General features: G+C 45.1%; 1 protein-coding gene across 5 annotated transcripts in view; it reads right to left on the reverse strand.

The window, feature by feature from the left end:
* RAI14 (retinoic acid induced 14) overlaps positions 1-17,041 on the reverse strand; it is a 162,236-nt gene extending 145,195 nt beyond the window's left edge. The window contains exon 1 of one of the 5 annotated variants that reach the window (XM_070774777.1): positions 16,837-17,041. The gene's annotated coding sequence lies outside the window, so the exon portion shown is untranslated. Of the gene's footprint in view, positions 1-2,352; positions 3,206-15,399; positions 15,634-15,681; positions 15,965-16,530; positions 16,767-16,836 lie in introns of those variants that run through there. The other 4 variants (XM_070774779.1, XM_070774780.1, XM_070774781.1 and 1 more) reach the window with 4 other exon arrangements.
* Positions 17,042-21,014: the final 3,973 nt, after the last annotated feature.

The raw sequence follows: 21,014 nt of genomic DNA on the forward strand, positions 1-21,014 counted from the left end.
ACTCCTCACCCCAACCTACGTGAGTGCAAAGTCACTTCAGTCGTGTCTGACTCTTTGCAACTCCATGGACTGTAGCCTGCCAAGCTCCTCTGTCCATAGGATTCTCTAGGCAAGAATACTGGAGTGGGTTGCCATGCCCTCCTCCAGGGGATCTTCCTGACCCAGGGATCAAATCCATGTCTCTTGCATCTCCTGCACTGGCAGGTGGGTTCTTTACCACCAGTGCCACCAGGAAAGCCCTCCCTCCTATCCTAAGCTAGTTCAAGTTGAGTTTCTGTGACTTGCAATCAACGAATATTGACAAATCCTCTGGTGCCTTCTCACCTAGTCAATCTCGCTCAGGCTGTCACCTTAGATGCCACAGTAAAAGAGGAGCCCAGAACCTCGGCAGCACCGCTGGAGTTTGTATGTCTGTCTGTTCAGCTCATTTGGAAGCCTGTAGCTAAATTCACTTTAAGAACCTACAGAATTGAAATACACACTCCAGAGTCTAAGTGGTTGAATACAGTGGGGTGACCTATAAGGTCCCCTCTGAACCCATAGGTTAGGGAGGGCCTATTTATCATCCATTTGTTTGGTTATTAGCTGCTCCCTGATCTGCCAGCATACCCTCACCCATCCCCACCTCCAGCATTCCATTCTTTCTTCACCACAGAAGACCTGGCCAGCAAGCCCCACCTTCTGGGTTATTTCCACTCTGAAAATATGACCAGCTCTTTCGCTCTCCTACAGGAACCTGCCAACAAGGAAAACAATCACGAGTAACTGGAAATGAATAGGATTAGACTGTTAAAAACCCTCACGAAATGAAAAACCATCGTAACAGCTGGGTCCTGAAGGACCCTGTGATGTGGCTCAGGAGGAAGATAGAGACTTCTGGGTGGGTGGGGCAAGGAGATGGGGGCAGACAGTGGGGAAGCTGCCTGGAGGAGGGGGTGGAACAGTGGGGTTCAGTTGGATCAGGAGACCTGAAGCACCAAGGATAATTCTCAGAGCAGTTAATCCTTGAATATCGCTGAAGATATGATAAGGACGCATGCTTTCACTCAGCCTAATTGATTCTAAACAAGACACCTGGAAGAGAAGCCCGACACAGTAGCTCAGCCACCAAGCATCACCCCCTAGGGGTTAGGCTGGCCTGGATTTGCCACACTACTGTCCTGGCAGCACAAATGGAAAAGCCTTCCAGATCCTCTCCACTAGAAGCCCCAGGCCACTCCACGCCCGTGCTCTGTCGGGGGCCCTAGAACCACCTGCATAGTGAACACAGACTCTGTTGACTGAGTTTGAGACCCTGGACCTTCTTTCCATTTTCAACCATTGTCTGTATTGAGGGATAGAATGAAACAGCCTTAACATAAAGGATGGGGAGTGCTTCTGTCACCTGCAACAAAAATTTAAAACGCACTCCCCTCCACCCTGGGCCCCACACACAAACTCACATACCTGGCATCTGATCCCATCAGGCTCTAGAGAGCAAAAACATCGCGGCTATTCAAGAACTCGCAACTTAAGAGGAAAACTAAGAAATCTATACTGTCTTGTTTACCCAGAGGCACTGCCTACCAACTCTGGGCCAAGTACACAGGGGGATGTAGAAAACTGGCCCATACATAATCCCTGCCTACAACAGAGAAAAAAAAAGTCCATGCTGATTAACGCACATGCAAGAAAGCAGAGACACACAGATTTGTAAACCAAGAACACAAATGTCCACTATTTCATGTGTAATCAGATTATGATGAAGCTAGTGAGCTATCATACTTCTCTAAGGAAACACTGAAAATGAAGGGCAAAATCCCAGATAACTAGGTAAAGACACAGGGAAGCTTAATCAAACCTGCATCTACTGAGGCCATTCTAAGTGTCAGGTCGGACTGGGGTTATAGGACCTACAAAACGACATACTACTTCGACCGGTGCTGTCCCATACTGCAGTCATTAGCCACACGTGGCCACTAAGCATTTGAAACATGGCTAACACAAACTGACATGCACTGTAAGTGGAAAATACACAATGGATTTCAAAGATTTACTATTAAAAAAATGTCAACTATATCATTAATAGCTTGACTGAATACATGTTGACAGATTTTTGGATATACTAGATAAAAATAAAAGATGATTACAATCTCAGTTGCTTCATTTTCCTTCTTGTGTCTACTAGAAACTTTGAAGTGACTTGTGATGACATGTATTTATGGCTTGCTTATATTCTATTAGACAGTAATGATTCACATTTTCCCCTCAAAGATTGGCACAACTGGCAATTACAACATCTTATTATTATTATAAGGCAGGCACAAAATTAAGGGAAAAAAGTATAGGTTATCATGTTTAACATTCACTTACTATCAAATCATAAAGCTCAGATCTAGTAAATCCCGCAAGTTGATAATGGATGAAAGTTTAAAAGATTCACTCTGCCACATGCAGAAGGGATGATTAATCAACAATTTCATTTCAAAGCTCAGCTCAGAGCTCTGTGATGTCATAGAGGGATGGGATGAAGGGGGTGGGAGGGAGGCTCAAGAGGGAGGGGATATATGTATACTTATGTTGCTGTACAACAGAAACTAACACAACACTGTAAAGCAATTATCCTCCACTGTAAAAAATTGTTTTAAATTTCATTTCAAGACTGACGGACTTCTATGTAAACTATTACTCTGTTATATATGGTTCAGAAAACATTTCTGTTTTTCTCTATCAACAGGTGGACAATTTTCCAAAGGATTCAAAAGGGAATTTAACTTCCCCATCACTTCATTCTAGACACTACTATCTTCATTTTAACCACAAGATTACTCCTCTGTGCCTAGATGGTGACTGAAACAAAAGTTGTCTGGTGAGACACAACGGAATTTGTTAATACAACTTGGAATAGGATTGATCACAACTATAGTAAATATGCCTTTATTCGGTCCACATTACCTAAGGATATAAAGAAGGACTAAATGGAGGAATGATAACACAGGAAAACATAGTCCCAAACTACACAGAAGATACCTGGCAAATGTGTGTCAATGACATATGAGGGCAACCCCTTTTTAGTGCTATAGCTTATAACGGCAGTTACAATCATACTGGCCAATCTACCAACAGTTCTTCAAAGGTAGGATACAGAACATGATAACCTTAGTAATATTAACAATAGCATAACATAATCATAGCACAATAGCACAACAAAAATCATAATAACAATATGATTTACATGATAACTTTGCAAAAAAAATTTTTTTTTTACTATCTGATTTAAATTAGTATTATCTCATTTAATGTTCACACCACTTCAAAATTAGATCCTATTGCTTTTGTTCTCAGTTTCAAGATTAGGAAATTGCCACCCAGAAAGTTTATTTGGCCAAAGTGGCACAATTTACAAATAGAGAAGGCTGGGTTGACACTCAAGTTCAGTTTCTGGGCTGCATATTAAACAGCACTAGTAATTTAAAAAAAGTCTGACCAACAGACCAACCTTTTTACAACTTAAAATTTTGTTGCCTTTAAAGATGGAACAGTCCTCAGATCAGCCACTGGCATATACAGAGCTCCCCCTAGGAAGTCTGAACAAACCAATATGAAAAAAGGCATTCCTTTCTGGCTGTGCGCCCTCACAACATTCCAGGGGAAGGTGGCATTTTATTTATTTGTCCTTTTAACATGTGAAGCATATACATAGTGAATAAATGTAATGAGCTCACCAGTCCAGGAAAATAAAAATCCTTTTCCATACAGCTTGGCTAAAGATACCCAGTCAATAACATAAAATGTAAAGATAATTACAGACAAGTGAAGTGGCTATTTTTATACTCAGCTGAGCTGGCAAACTACAGACTGGAGTGGAGGTTTCCATGCTTTGGCAACCATATGAAAAAGCAGAACGGCTAGATATTTAAATCCTTCCCTATCACTAGGACATTTGTGTTCCTTAGGAAATTATTCTGATGTCCTGTATACTGTATACCTGTGTCCTGTATACCTCTTTCCAAGCTATTAAAAAAAAAAACAAAATGAAATACTACAATATTTTACAACCATTACATTTACAACCATAATAAAAGTGTGTCCTAAAACAATCACCAGTGAGACAGTAATGGGGCAGGGGGTGAAGGCAGTGTTTGTTCTGGAAGCCACACACAGAAGCACCCGCAGCCAGCAGGCTGCCACCTCAGATATCACCAGGATAGGGTGAGCTACTCTTTGTTTCTTTTGCCACCGCGGACAAAAACACCCATCTGCAATGTAATGAAAATCAAATGCGCTTTGTTCCAAGGGGTTTGCACTTAAAATAATCAGGGGCTGTTTTAAAGCAGAAGAAGAAAGCAAGCTTGTTGCCAGACAAGTCACAAGTGGTAACACAGCCGTCCACAGATCGGCTGGGAGACAGGCTGGGACAGGGGTCATCTCTTTCTAGCTGTTAAAGACTCTAGAGGAAAAGCAATAGAAAAAGTCACCAAACAGCACACCGAACATGGCCTAAAGTTGTATAGCACAGAAAGAATCTAAGTATCAAGGTGTTGCTGACTGGATGTATACACAAGGTTAGTGGAAGAAAGGAGTTTTTCCTTTAAAAAAAAACTCTTAGGAAATCCTGGTTGGTATACAGATACTGGTTAGTGTCTATGCCTATATTTTCCAGTTTCTTCCGATTTCAAAAAAAAGCTCAAAGAGACTTCCCTAGTGGTCCAGAGGCCTCCCTGGTGGCTGAGATCATAAAGAAGCGGCCTGCAACACAGGAGACCCGGGTTAGATCCCTGGGTAGGGAAGATCCCCCTGGAGAAGGAAATGGCAACCCACGCCAGTATTCTTGCCTGGAGAATCCCATGAACAGAGAAGCCTGGCGGACTATAATCCATGGGGTTGCAAAGAATCAGACACGACTTAGTGACTAATATACACTGCTGAGTCCAGTGGCCAGACTCCACACTCCCAATGCAGGGGCCCAGGTTCAATCCCTGGTTGGGGAACTAGATCCACATGCCGCAACTAAAGATTCTGCATGCTGAAAGACCCAGCATAGCCAAACAGAGATTTTTTTAAGTAAATGATAAAGCTCAAAGGAAAGAAATGTGAAACTTTTTTCTCAAAAGAGAAAAATGATATAGCCCCAAAGAAAATTAAGGATTTTTTAAAATGAAGATTCAAGAAGGGCCTGAGCATATTCGTCGAAGTAACTTGCATCCATTATGAATGTGGATTGAGCCCAAAATAAGATTCACTTGGAGACAGAATGGTAGGCTTCTCCCCACCTGGCTGTGGGTGAGGCCTTCCTGACATGGTTCAACGTGGGACCTCAGGGCCCCACATATGTTTACGGCCCTTGTACAACACAGGTTTGAACTATGCAAGTCCACTTACATGCAATTTTTTTTTCAATAAATAGACTGGAAAGCTTTTTGGAGATTTGGGACAATTTGAAAAACCTCACGGATGAACCATGTAGCCTAGAAACAGAAAAAAAAAATTTTAAGGTATATCATGAATGCATAAAATGTGCAGATCCCAGTCTATCCTTAAACAGGCATAAGGTGAGTGATATTTAATATAAAACTAGTAATGCATTAGATTTCTTACTGTTTTCTAACTTTGCTTTAAAAAAATTACAGTATGCCTCTCTCTCATAATAGGAGAAACTGCCTATCAGCCTATCAACATGCTAAGCAGCTTTGTTTAAAAATGTAACAGTTTTCAATACTGTATTATGAATATAACTGTAATGCTGCTGCTGCTGCTAAGTCGCTTCAGTTGTGTCCGACTCTGTGCGACCCCAGAGACGGCAGCCCACCAGGCTCCCCTGTCCCTGGGATTCTCTAGGCAAGAACACTGGAGTGGGTTGCCATTGCCTTCTCCAATGCATGAAAGTGAAAAGTGAAAGTGAAGTCGCTCAGTCGTGTTTGACTCTTCGCGACCCCACGGACTGCAGGCCACCAGGCTCCTCTGTCCATGGAATTTTCCAGGCAAGAGTACTGGAGTGGGGTGCCATTTAATACTGTATACCATAAAATTTTATAAAGATTCATTCATTAGTGCCTAGGCTACACTACCATGAAGCAATTGTATCAATTATACTAAGCCACCTTAAAGCAATCACACCACTGTTTCTTCCTATAAATATGAGTTTTTTCACAACTTTTCATTTTTGATGTCCAATGTTAATAATACATACAACATCGACAGTGTTTTGTATCATAAGACTACACTGATGTGGATACTGGCAATTAATCACATAAACAGACGTGAACTTAGGGTATCAATACATTGTATTGTATTGTAGGGTATCAATATATATACAGTACTGGAAGTGTATTTTCTCTTCCTTACACTATTTCCTTAACATTTCTTTTCTCTAGCTTACTTTATTATAAGGCTACAATATACAACTGCACTGATTTCACATGCTAGCAAAGTAATGCACAAAATTCTCCAAGCTAGGCTTCAACAGTACGTGAACTGAGAACTAACAGATGTTCAAGTTGGATTTAGAAAAGGCAGAGGAACCAGAGATCTAATTGCCAACATCCACTGAATCATAGAAAAAGCAAGAGAATTCCAGAAAAACATCTACTTTTGCTTCATTGACCATGCTATAGTCTTTGACTACCTTTGTTGTAGATCACAACAAACTGTGGAAAATTCTTAGAGATGGGAATACCAGGCTCTTACTGCCTCCTGAGAAATCTGTATGCAGGTCAAGAAGCAACAGTTAGAACCAGACAAGGAATAATGGATGCTTCAAAATTTGGAAAAGCGTACGTCAAAGCTGTATACTGTCACCCTGCTTATTTAACTTATAGGCAGAGTACATCATGCAAAATTTCCAGCTGGATGAAGCACAACCTGGAATTAAGATGGCCAGGAGAAATATCAATAACCTCAGATATGCAGATGACACCGCCCTTATGGCAGAAAGTGAAGAGGAACTGAAGAGCCTCTTGATGAAAGTGAAAGAGGAGAGTGAAAAAGTTGGCTTAAAACTCAACATTCAAAAAACTAAGATCATGGCATCCGGTCCCATCACTTCACAGCAAATAGATGGGGAAACAATGGAAACAGGGACAGACTTTATATTTTCTTGGGCTCCAAAATCACTGCAGATAGTGACTGCAGCCATGAAATTAAATGACGCTTGCTCCTTGGAAGAAAAGCTATAACAAACCTAGACAGCATATTAAAAAGCAGAGACATTACTTTGCCAACAAAGGTCCGTTTAGTCAAGGCTATGGTTTTTCTAGTAGTCATGTATGGACATGAGAGTTGGACCATAAAGAAAGCTGAGTGCTGAAGAATTAATGCTTTTGAACTGTGGTGTTGGAAAAGACTCTTGAGAATCCCTTGAACTGCAAGGAGATCCAACCAGTCAATCCTAAAGGAAATCAATCCTGAATATTCATTGAAAGGACTGATGCTGAAGCTCCGATACTCCAGCAAAGAGCCCATTCATTGGAAAAGACCCTGATGTTGGGAAAGATTGAAGGCGGGAGGAAAAGGGGCTGACAGAGATGAGATAGTGGATGGCATCATTGACTCAATGGATATGAATCTGAGCAAGCTCTGGGAGATGATGAAGGATAGGGAAGCCTGGCGTGCTACAGTCCATGGGGTCGCAAAGTTAGATACGACTGAGAGACTGAACAACAACAATAAATAATATCTATAACATACAAAATATGTGCTAATCAACAATTTGTATTACCAGTAAGGCTTCCCGTCAACAGTAGGCTATTAGAAGTTAAGTTCTAGGGGAGTCAAAGTGATACACAGATTTTTCAATTTGGTGGTAGTGGGGTGGGAGGTATCCCCCTAAACCCCTACACAGTTCAAGGGTCAACTGTGTTTTGCTTCTGGCTGCCTTTGGTAAGGAAGAAAGAAAAAGCAACTCACAAGTCCATTAGCCTTCCAGCTCAGAGGTTCCCACGTCCTCTGGGGCAGCTGGGAGGAGCCACTGTGTACAAGCTGCTTCTCCCACCAGTGAAATGTCTATGGGTCAAAACCATCCACCCAAAGTCAGCACTCCCTTCCATTTTTGAAAAGCCATCAATCACAAACAGGTCAACTCTCGTAGGAGGAGATGGTCAAGTTATGTGAGCCTTCTCATCAAACTAAGAGGCTCAGCACAGATCTTGTTAACTCACTGACAAAGCTTGACAAATGGGTTTGTTTATGTAGTTCTTGCCTAGCAGGATCCCAAGGGCCTGGGTTCCAGTTCCTTTTCCAACCTTCCTGTTGCTGCTCAAAGCCATCTGCCTCACCTCGGACTCCCCACCAGACTCCACTGCAGCAAGTCAGAGTTTATACCAGTCCTCTTCATTCATAACACTTGTCCTTAGCTACCTGTGGGACTCCCAAGGTCACTGTCTATATCAGAGAGAAAAAGAAAAGGACAACATCTAGAAGCCCTGTGCCAAGAGTAGCCAGAACTTAGGCTCACCTCTCGCTTGGCCCCTTATTGACTGTGCCATGTTCAGAGGGCTCATTTCCCTTTCCTAGACCTCAACACCTGCTGTCGATTGAGTTCCCCCCACGACCCCATTCCAACGACTAGAGCCCTGTACTCCAGTGGGATGAAAATGTGCTAACCTCATTAAAACTCAAAGCTCCATACTGTTCATCCCCAGATCTTCTATCTACCACTCAATGATTCCACCAACATGTACTGCTCACAAGGGATTTGATGCTGAGTAAGACGGCCCAGACCTCCAGAATCTGCCAGTCTAGAAGCAAAGTGACTGGTGCAGACAGAGAAGGCGCTCAAGTCAATTCAAAGAACTTGTCGAAAACAGCTTACATTATTCACCTTCTGTTAAAGCCAGCTCAAATATTCACTAAAGAGATAGAGGATGTCACCTAAAGTGGACAGTGACAGAACAAGCTCCTGAGCATGGCTAATGGCCCTGGGATGACTCTCTCCCAGCATCTGCTACTTCCCAGAGATGGGCTAGTTCCTCTGAAAAAGCCAGCTTCTGAGGACCAGCTCCCCAGCTAGGAAATGTGACCCTATCTTCCTCGGGTCCCTTTTGGAGGCAGCCCCATAGGCTAGGAGACTGAGAGGAGAAGGACACAGAGAATTGGAGATACTCCCCCCACCTGGTTGAGCAGTCAGAGATTGACCCTGTGAGCTAGAAGTGTCGTGTGCTGGACCCAGGGACATCATTCCCTCCTTCAACAGGAAAGGGAGGAAACTGCTGTCCCCTGGAAAGCAGAAAACGGTATGTACCAGCACCAGACCAAGAAATATCCCTGGGGTGAGGAACTCAAGACCCAGCCTTAGAATCCAGCACATCTCTGTGAAATAGTCATACGACAGGTTTACTACTTATTACTCCTAAATAGCGTTTTACTGCTTCCAATAGAAATAGCTCCTAAAAATTTTCGATGGTACATAGACTGGTTTTCCTACTGAGGGTATAAGACCCACAGTTATTACTTTGCACTCTTGTAGGATAAGGCTCCCCAGGTGGCGCTAGTGGTAAAGAATCTGCCTGCAATACAAGAGACACAAGAGATACAGGTTCGATCCCTGGGTCAGGAAGATCCCCTAGAGAATGAAATGGCAACCCACTCCAGTATTTCTTGCCTGAAAAATCCCATGGACAGAGGAGCCTGGTGGGCTACAGTCCATGAGGTGGCAAAGGGTCACACATGACTGAGCAACAGCACACATACACGTATGATATTGTCAGGTCTGAGGAATAGTGGCACTTGTTAGAAAACAGACCCCTTGTCATTGTACTCCCGACCTTATAAGGTGGCTGTTAAAAGTAAATAGGACAAATGCAACAAGATCTTCTAGGTACATTCAACAGATCTTGGGTTAACCTGGGGATTCCAAAGATGTTCACAACTAGCTGAGCCCAGGGACTTCCACGAACCTTTTGAAACCAACAAAGATTACAAGTGGATAGCATCATTGCATGTAAGTGAATTTCCCTCTGGGAAAAGAGGTCCAACACCTGCATCCAATTTGCAAAAATGTCCATCTTTGACTCAAAAATATTTAAGAATTCCTGCTAGATGGCCTGCCTCGGTCTGCAAAATGAACTTCTCTTGGAGGAAAACACTTGACTCTGTGCTGCCCTAGAGCAAAGGAAGCTGCGCAGCCTTTTATTCCCCACCAGTGAGCTCTGCCAAAGCTTTCCTTCCTGGCTGGGTTTCTGTCATTTCAGCCAGCAAAAGGAACTGGACAGACGTAGTGAAAGTGAAGAGAGAGATGCTGCTGGGGTTGTTAATTCTAGACTCATTTAGCTCTTTAAAAAGAAAATATTCTGGATTAAGCAAACTGAGTTCATCTAGAAGGAAAGAAAAAAAAAACTGTAGATTGATATCACTGTTGCTGCTACTGCTAACTCACTTTATATATTACTGTTACCAATTGCAATACTTAACAGGGACAAGAAGAGTTAAGGTTTGAAAGTAATTATTGACAGCGAGGAAAATTGATACAGTAGAGGACAAAATGCTTATGCTCGATTACTTGATGATAAATTTGCTGTTTGCTGCTGCTGCTGCTGCTAAGTTGCTTCAGTCGTGTCCGACTCTGTGCGACCCCATAGAAGGCAGCCAACTAGGCTCCTCTGTCCCTGGGATTCTCCAGGCAAGAATACTGGAGTGGGTTGCCATTTCCTTCTCCAATGCATGAAAGTAAAAAGTGAAAGTGAAGTCGCTTAGTCGTGCCTGACTCTTAGCAACCCCATGGACTGCAGCCTACCAGGCTCCTCTGTCCATGGGATTTTCCAGGCAAGAGTACTGGAGTGGGTTGCCATTGCCTTCTCCGAATTTGCTGTTTACTAAATGCCAATTTTAGGAAAAAATTATGTATTTTCTTGCACTGTACAATAAACTCCTTGGCCTACAACCAATTTTTCTCACAACTGGATTTTGTTCATTTAGAAGCAGGGAGGAACGAGTCATGAACTCCCAAAGATTGCCCCTTACCCAGGGGTGACCGATGGCTGTGGAATTTATAAGGCAAGACACTGTTTCCAGTGAAGGCCAGTTACTATAGGAAGAACTGGACTAGGTCCCAGGTTCAGGTTAGATGAGGTGAGACCTATCGCACAAAACCAGCTGGTGAAGCAGGCAAGACACAGTAACTGTTCCAAAGGCGGGAAGCAGGTTTTTAAACTATAGGTAAGGCTCAGACAGTAAAGAGTCTGGCTGCAGTGAGGGAGACCCAGGTTCGATCCCTGGGTCAGGAAGATCCTCTGGAGAAGGAAACTGCAACCCACTCCAGTATTCTTGCCTGGAAAATCCCAAGGGCAGAGGAGCCCGGTGGGCTACAGTCCACGGGGTCGCAGAGAGTCGGACATGACTGAAATGACTTAGTACGCACATACCTATTTAAAGACCCAACCTCCAAATGCAGTCACATTCTGAGGCACTGGGAATGAGGATTCAATATTTTGTGTGGGGGGGAGGGGCGGTGGGAAAGGCATACAGAATCCAGTCCATAACAGTTGGCTAAACTTCACTCTTTGCAACTGAGCAGTTTCAAATAAAAATAAAAAGAAAACCAAGGCTCAGAGAGGTGATCTGACTTCCCTGAAAAGGAATACATCTTCTGAACTTCAGCCTGCATTTGGCTAACTACCTCCACTCCTCAGCCTTTTGATTTCTGTTTCACTTCTCCTCCAGGCTCCTGAAAGTTCAATATCTGATGAACACCCTGAAGGGCTTTATGGCAACACGAAAGGATGGGTGGATGTGTATAGTTCAACGTTAACCACCTACTATGTGGCAGACACTCTACTATACACAGATTATAAAACTGAAGAATGAGGCATACTTCAGTGAGAAGAGGTTTTGTTTTAAAACACATGTTAAGTCCGTAAAATTACTTGCTAAAATATTGATTACTAATACCCATCGGTGAGCCTGATGTCAAAGGCTGGAGCAGTCTGTTCATTGCAGATGGCTGGAGTTGGGAAACTGAGTTTGATTAACAATCTTTCATTAAACTACTACCACCTGTACTTTTCAGCTCATGGGTAGCAATAAAACAAGAAATAATCTCTAAATCACGCAGCATCTTCATGATTTTCTTAAAAGGATACCATCAGTATCATACACCTATGTAATTAATTAATGGGGGGGGATCTAGAATCCTTTTCACTATCACCCATTTAAAATACACCCGAGGCTTTTGATATATTTAGCTTTGTCTTGTCAACTCCTATATTCATCATTTCTCCTACACAGAGGATATTCAGTTGGCTTCTAGCAAAATAATGCACAGCACTAACAGTGAATGCTTTCAGTACCATGAGTTAAGGACTGTCTGATATGACAGTTTTTCTTTTACGTATTTCTGGGTATACTATTTTATATGTTGATTGCTCCTGGATCTTCATATTAAGGTCACCATTCCCCCCAACCAGAGAAAAAAGAAAACATGACCTCAGGATGAATGCACAAAAATCAAAGCAATGATGAATAAACCCTCTGCAACAATTCAGAGAGATACACTTTCCATTCTTGGAAATTCAGTGTGGTGGGTGTTACTCGAGATCATTTCTAGTCTGTTTGGATCCTGTATGGAATGGAGAATGAGTATCACTTGGTCATGCTCATCCATAGCTGAACTGCTGGAAAGGCTAAGGTACTAAGAAAAGGAAAGATGGGCATGCTTCTGAGCATCGTATTACTTATATTTTCCTCTGAATTCAGGTTAAGGCAAATGTTGAAGAAAAATTTGAAGACACAAGTGCTTTGTGGGATAGATCACATGGATTTAATAGAGTGCTCTGTTTATAAGAACCTATATTTTTATCCTGATAGAACCTGTAAATAAGACATCTGGGGCACTCAGTTGCAGCCGGGGTAACAGCCAGCACCACTGAGGATATTCAATATGTGCTAAGAAAAATTTTAAGTAGAAAATCACAACAAAAGGCATGAAATTCAAATATTTGAGTACTTACTGTGTGCAACACTGTTCTTGACACTACCAATTCACTAGTAAACAAAAGAGACAAAACCCTGTCTTCATGGAGTACAGATTCTAGTGCAGACACTCTACTAACGTGAACTAAACTAATATTAATTCCTGGCAAATTAGAAGGCAATTACGTGCTAGGAAGAAAATAAAGGAGAAAAGCGAATTCGCTGGTGGTCCAGTGGTTAGGACCCAGAGTTTTCACTGCCAAGGGCCCAGGTTCGATCCCTGGTCCAAAAGAAAAACGAGAGAGAGAGAGACAGAGAAGAACACCAGGGTATGCCATGAAGGGGTGGCCAGAGAAGGTGATTTTTCTGAGTGAAGAGCTGAGGGGTTGAGTGGCATAAGCCTGCAGACAGCTGGCAGAAGAGTGATCCAAACAATGGGGAAGAGTAAATGCAGTGGCTCTGAGGCAGAAGTGTGCCTGGCAACTTGAAGTAACAATGAGGAAACCAAAGGGTTTTAATGCCTTAAACTGCTTCCAGATTAACAGAGTTACAATCAGATGGGAAATGTCATGAACACAGCCATATTTTCATACACGCATAGAGCAGGTACATGCCTCTGTAAATGGGTGGTGGCTCAGACGGTAAAGAATCTGCCTGCAATGCCAAGGACCTGGGTTTGATCCCTGGGTTGGAAAGATCCCCTGGAGAAGGGAACAGCTATCCACTCCAGTATTCTTGCCTGGAGAATTCCATGGACGGAGGAGCCTGGCAGGCTGTAGCCCATGGGGTCGCAAAGAGTCAGACATGACTGACTTTCACTTCACTTAAGCCCCTAATCTTTCCAAGCTTGAAGAAATGAGGAAGAGAAGGTTGAGCAAGTAATCCAGGGTTACACCTGAGTGACTGGCCAAGAAAAGGCTTTAGTATAAATATCCCAAAATCGCATCACACTTTTGTCTCAAGCTTCGATCCCTGGATTGGGAAGATCCCTTGGAGAAGGGAAAGGCTACCCACTCCAGTATTCTGGCCTAGATAATTCCATGGACTGTATAGTCCACAGGGTTGCAAAGAGTCGGACACAAATGAGCGACTTTCACTTTCACACTTTAAGAGGCACTCGTTTTTCTAAAAAAAAAAAAAAAAAAACTGAAAAAACTGAAGAACTCAGCCAACTAACATAACCTTAAAAGCTAAAACTGATTAATTTCACTTTTCATTCAGCAAGTAACTGAGAAACCCTACATATACCCTATATACGTGCTGAAGAAGAAATAATAAATGCATCATTACCTAGATCCCACTACTCAGCAATCAACTGTATAGGTGTGTTTCACAGAGAAATTGCTCAAGCAGAACACATTTCAGATGTTGACTGTAGCATTGTTAAGTTAAAAAAAAAAAAAAAGTAGAAAAAGATCAACTGTCCTATGCAGAAAAAGTGTAACAGTGAAAAACTGGAAACTCTCAAATTTTCTCTTGGCAAGGGAAAGAACATGCTATAATTTATTCATACACTAGAATTCTCTGCAGCAGCTAAAGTAAATAAGATCTACAGACATCTCAAACACATACTGACAAATTTAAAAATGCAAGCTGTACGTATATAGAATTATGCTACTTAAATAAAATGTTAAGCTTGGGGATATGGTTTGTAGATATGTAACACAGAAGTACAAACACGTTTGGACACTCTGTATACTGACTTCACAGTAGTGGTTATCTGAGGATGGATGCAGAAGAGGAGGGATGGATAAAATATTTCAGTTGCAGTTTATTTTTGAGAGAGGGGGATATGAAGCAAATATGGAAAGATTAGGAACTCAAACATAAGTAGTGGAAAATGGAAGCCTTACTATGTTCTCTTTTTGTATGTTTGAAATTTTTCATACTTTTACTTTAAAAAAAAAACAACAACAAACAAAAAAAAAACAGGAAGGATAGAAGGAAGGGATAGACAAAGCTCTTCCATCACATTCCAGTAACTCCAAGGCCAAGTTTCCCTAACTTTCAAAGCTCAGGTTCTTCACCCTTAAGAGGTGAGTGATGCTAGATGTGCCTGTCTCAAAGACGCTACAGAAGTGGCAGTCTGGAGACAGAACTTCATTGTCAGATACAATACTGGCAGACAAGGGCACTACATCGTGTCCCCACTGAATCTCCAGGGCCCAGCAGCCATTACTTTATTTCAATTTCACAGATAATAGTAATAAGATTTTTCAAGAGGGTTATAACCCCTCCCCCCCAAAAAAAGGCATTAAAAACACATATAAGGAGTGTAAATGACACAATAAATGCTTTACTGAAGCATCTCGATGAATGCAGACAGCCCAGAATGGGACCACCTCTCCCACTCCAAGTCATGCAAGGACTAGTTAAAAATTATAAGAACAGGATACAATTCCTCACATAAAATCAACTATTTTACAAGCAAAATAGAAAAAAATATGACACTGGTTAAGCATCACTAAGAAAGGATAATCAGATTACATCCATCAGTAATAAAATTCCCAGCCACACCTGTAAACAGGACTCCGCAGGCTGGAGACCAAGCAATCAAAATCCAGCCTCCCTGTGATGCGCTGTCTCCTTTTAAAGTTTGTCCAAATATCAAGAAGGTGAGAGTCTCCTCGCTAAGATGAGCTTCTGCTAATTCTTACTGACCGACAAAACCAACTCCTCCCTCTGCCAGGCTCTGAGGAGCTTGAGATCACATTCTCCAGGGAACTGGCAACGTTTCCCCATCCCAGGGCGCTCGGGAGTCTCCTCTCCCGGAAAGAAAACAGAGCCCATCTAAATCACCTGTGAGCCTGCGGCCAAGCGAAGCCGCAGGTCCAGGTGAGCGACCTCGAGTTCGCACATTTCCCCAATCGTCGGAAACGAAGTTGCGCTGAACTGGGCTCTTCGGAGAAGCGCCAGCCTAGGCACAGAACTCAGGCGCTGGGAGATCACTTGCAACCTCTCCACTTTAAAAGCCCTGGGCTCCATCTGCCGCGTCTGCGGTCTCTCCCGGCTCTCAGCCCCACCCCCCTCCACAAAAGCGGGGTACGAGGTCCACAGCAAAGGAGAGTGCGAGCCTAGGGTTAGCAAACGGACTCTGCAAACTGCAGAAACTAAACCGCGGGCACACAACCTGCCCGAGCCAGCAGCGAAGGGAGGAGGGTGGGTTAGGGAGGGCACCCACCCTTCTGGGCAGAAGATGGGGTAGATGGCGGGCGGGCGCCCCTCTTGCGGCTCCAAGAACTCCCTCCTTCCGAAGTCTGCCCGAACTCCAGCATCCCTCCTCCCGGCCCTCCTCGGAGCTACGGTGGGGAAAAGGACTCGAAAGATGGGGGAGCTGGGGGGGGGGGGGGGCAGTTGCAGGCCTGGAGTGGTCCCGCCTGCACCCTGAGGGTTCCCGGAGTCAGGAAGAGAACAATAGCGGACCCTCAGTCGCCCGAGCCCTCCGAGTCTCCCGCTCGCGCCTTCCTCCCCAGCTCCTCCAAGTTCAGCGCGGAGGCGGGTCGAGTCCAGAATCGGGGACCTGGGGGAGCCAGACGCCGGGCGGACCGGGCAGGTGGGACTGGGAGCAGGCTCGGGGTACCCAGAACGCCCCGCCGGGAGTGGAGGGGGCTAGTCATTCATTCCCACCCGCGGTCCCTCCGCACCTACCCCTACCCCAGCCGGGCTGCGAGTGGCGGGGAATCAGCAGGAGAAAGCCCCTCTCCTGACTTGGCGCGCCCTTCCTCTCTACTCGGACCCCCACCATTCCCCTCTTCCTCTGTTTCTCCGCCTGTCCTCTTCAGACACTTGGCGGCAGGCGGGGAAAAGGGACTGGTGGCGGGACCCTGGCAGCCACTCCGCCCTGCGCGTCCTCCGCGCCTCCTACCCTCATCGGAGCCCCAGACACAAAGGCGGGGACCCGAGCTGAGGACCCCGCGCCGGGAAGCCTCCCAACTCGCGGCGCCGCGCACTCACCCCATCTAGGCGGCGGCAGCGGCTCCCCGGCTCGGCCCCGCTGGCTGCGCAACCCCGCCCGCCGCTTCCCCAGGAAAACGCGGCCGCCGGGCTCGCTTCCTGCTCGGCTTCCTGCGCCTCGGTCCCTCCTCCTCCTCCTCCCCCCGCTGCGGGGGTCCGTGGGCGCCGCGGCTCCCGGGCTGGGCCGGCGGGGCGGGGGTGGCGGCAGCACCACCACGTGGCCGCCCGGCGCCGGCCCCCGCCGACCCGGATCCCGCGGGAGCCGGGAGGGAGGTGCTAACCATTCCCCTCCTCTTCCACCGCGCGCGGCCCCAAATTCCGCGAGTCAGGTGATCCGGCCCCGCGCTCCGATCGCAACCTGCGGGAGGTGCTCCCGGCCCGCGCGCCCCAAGCGTCCGCAGCCGGCTTGTAGTTTTCCGCGGATCGTGGGATTCTGCCCAGTGAATCTGTTTGCATCATCGTCACCTGAAGCTAATGGAAACCACCGGTGTTCCGACCCCCGGGATTTTAGAACGGATGAGATACTGAATAGTATTCATTTCTGGTTAACGTCCAAAGTCGTTTGTGGTCGTGTTGGTGTTTGCAAGTCACTAATCCAAGCGCCTTCTACCCAGAATCAAATCGGTCATAGTTTCCAAAATTATTGAACAGAAAGGAAACTAAAACCTGCTCAGAGTCTCTGGATTGAACCAGTTGGTCGGAGCGACTGTTTCCTAACGTTCATCAGGTGGCAAGAGAAAACTACCAGCGTTCAGCGCTGCTCGCGAGTTAGGAAGGAGACGCCTACTGTCTGAACTGAGAGGCACCGTGCGGAACGCCCTCCCTGTGGGGTCTGGAATGCCGAGGGGCCCGGCCTCAGAGCCCCGGAGCTCGTCTCCCTTCCCCACCCCCCTGAGCCCCCTGCGTTTGAATCGTAATGGACTCTTGCTTCAACTCCCAAGGATTTCAAAGCTCTCCTCCTCTCCATTAATTTGGGACGCCTTTGCGATTCATTCTGGTCATGCCAACCAGCTATGACTTTAAAAGTCTTTTCACCAAAGCCCCTGTGTTCTGTTAACTCCAAGTCCTTTGCAGGAAGCTTTCTGGAAATAAATATGTGGTATGAGTCCCTTTTTGGTGAGATCAAATCTAAAGCAATTGAATTTTTTAAAAAATCCAATACAAATGAAATTCATCTAAGTTCAGTTTATAATGTCTTAAACAGATCCCCACGACTACCAGTCGGACTTTATCTGTACCCCTAGCCCCCCACTACCACCACCAGCAGCAAGCCAAAGGAACAGCCTGTCTTAGCTTTGACAGGTGACATCAGAGACAACTAGCTGCATGGTCTTCCCTTCCTAAATCATAGGTCAGCAATTCCTTAGAGAAGTGATGAATAGCTGGTTTAAAGCAAGATGTACACTCCTCTTCCTGTCTTTTATCCCTCTCAAATAAAATCACCATCTAAAAGACACCTGAACTGATAAACTTCTTTTTGGTTTAATGCTGGCAATTTCCACAGTACAGTTATTCATTGCAGTTCACATGAATGGTGTAATGTAGGGTATTTATTGGGAACAATACTGCCACGTGTTGGTTTTCTGTTCCCCTTTCAGCAGGTCAGTCTCGCTGAACAGTGGCAGCTAGGAAGATGTGCACTGGAGCTCACTGTCCTGTGCTGCCTTGAAAAGTTGTGTGCTGTGCGTAGTCGCTCAGTGGTGTCCAACTCTTTGTGATCCCCATGGACTGCAGCTCTCCAGGCTCCTCTGTCCATGGGGATTCTCCAGCCAAGAATACTGAAGTGAGTTTCCCTGCCTTCCTCCACGGGATCTCCCTGCCCCAGGGATGGAACCCACCTCTCCTGCACTGCAGGCGGATTCTTTACCACTAGCGCCACCTGGGAAGCCCCAGCTACAGAATAAGTACCACCTTCCACCAACCCAGGGATTGAACCCTGATCTCCCGCACTGCAGGGGGCGGGGTGGGGGTGGAGGGAGTGGGGGCTCTGGGGGGTTCTTTACCGTCTGACCACCAGGGAAGCCCGCCTTGGAAAGTTAACATGTGTGTACTCTGTAGCTGGGGCTTCCCAGGTGGTGGTAGTGGTAAAGAACCTTGCCTGGAGAATCCCACGGACAGAGAAGCCTGGTGAGATACAGTCCCTAGGGTTGCAAAGAGTCGGACTGAAGCGACTTCACACACACACACACACACACACACACACACACACACACACACACACACACACGTTCTGTAGCTGAAGGAGTTAAAATAGCAAACAATAATTGTGTAAGGCTTCCGTGATGGCTCAGATGGTAAAGAATCTCCCTGCAATGCCGGAGATCCAGGTTCGATCCCTGGGTTAGGAAGATCTCCTGGAGAAGGAAATGGCAACCCACTGCAGTATTCATACCTGGAGATTTCCGTGGACAGAGGAGCCTGGCAGGCTACAGTCTATGGTGCCGCAAAGAGCTGGATACAACTGAGTGTTTAACACACACAGGGTCATCAGCCTTTTATTCATAAAATAAGAACATTATTCATAGAATAAATTATTTTTCTCTTTTACATGACCAGACCCTGTCCCAGCCACTTGCCTGGGAGCCCACCCGCCTTTGTCAGCTCTGAATGGTTCCCACAGGTGGCTCGTGTGCTTATTCTCCTTAATTTATAATCCCACCTTCTCCATCACCAAGTCCAGCTCTGAGTGAGAGATTGTTGTGGAGGAAAGGACTCTTATAGTTAATCCACTGTGCTAAGACCCTTTTCCAGATCTCTGCCTCTGCTGAAACGCAGACCACCAGCTTCAGACCACAACAGAAGTTCTGCCACCTGTAGGGAGATTTGTGGTCAAGTGTATGTCTGAGCAGGGTTTTCTCATTGGTTGTTTTCACCCAGACCTTTTAGAAAATGCTAGTTGGGATTGGGATACATTGATGAGAGCCTCTGAAGGAGACCTGACCCAGGTGAAAGTGTTTGAGACATGGAAGCATCTCAACTGTATAAAACTTTTTGGGGCTGTAAATAGCATGTTGAACTTCAATAGGAGAATAACCCACAAATCAAAGTAACTATGGTGTGATATATAGTATTAAGAGTAAGAAGAGCCAGGGGACCAGATTTCCCAACCCTTCTGTTTGACTCACTTTTCATTTGAACTTCACCACATGTTTGGATCTCTCCTGGGCCACTTTCCCATTCAGTTAAACAGAACACTGAATTACATGGCCTCTAGCATCCTAAGACCATTTCTTTAGTTTGAACAGCTTTCACCGGCTATGTCGCTCTCACATGTGTTTGGCAAAGTATCTGATCTAGCAGGTCAGTCTTGCCATACCAACAAGATTGTAAATCCTAAGAGTCTTGCCATCCAGGACTTAGCAGCATCCATACATGAAATCCATTGGTTGGTAGGGCTCAATTTTCATTTTTGAAATTAAATAATGTCACATCCCTTCTTTCTTGCTCCATCTCTTACCAATATCAGTTCTTCCCAAATTAAGGACTTTTTAAGGTTGAGGAACCAAAGGTAAGACTTGTTGGGATTAAAAAAAACTGTCTCTGAAGGAGAAAATAGAGATTGGCCAAAAAGTGCCAGAGCCAAAGTTACCCCTCCACTTTCTCTGGTGTTTGGTCAGGCTCTGACCGCACCTCTGGGTCTAGTTAGAGGCAGCATAATTGAAAGGAATGTGGTGTTACTGGGCCCCGTCCAGAGAATGGAACAAAAACACAATCAGAAGGCTGGAGAGAGATGATCTGTGGGGAGAAGCCGAAATATGTGTGCGTGCTTAGTCACTCAGTCATGTCTGATTCTTTGCAACCCCATAGACTGTAGCCCGCCAGGCTTCTCTGTCCATGGGATTCTCCAGGCAAGAAAACTGGAATGGGTTACCATTTTCTTCTCCAGGGGATCTGCTCGACCCTGGGATCACACTCATCTCCTGTGTCTTCTGCATTGGCAGGCAGGTTCTTTACCACTGAGCCACTTGAGAAGTCCCAAAAGCCCAAATATTCACAACAAAACCACCTTCTGTGTTTTCTTGGTGATGTTTCCAAATAGGAGGAAACTGTGACATGGGAGAAAATAAAATAACTCTGACATTTCTTCTCATCATGTAACAAGACTTTAATAATAAAGAAACCCGCAAATGCTGATTGGTCCATGGTTTTTCCACTTGCCAGGAAGCCAGAAGAAATTT

This window comes from Bos indicus, chromosome 20 (genome assembly GCF_029378745.1).
Source record: "Bos indicus isolate NIAB-ARS_2022 breed Sahiwal x Tharparkar chromosome 20, NIAB-ARS_B.indTharparkar_mat_pri_1.0, whole genome shotgun sequence".
NCBI lineage: Eukaryota > Metazoa > Chordata > Mammalia > Artiodactyla > Bovidae > Bos > Bos indicus.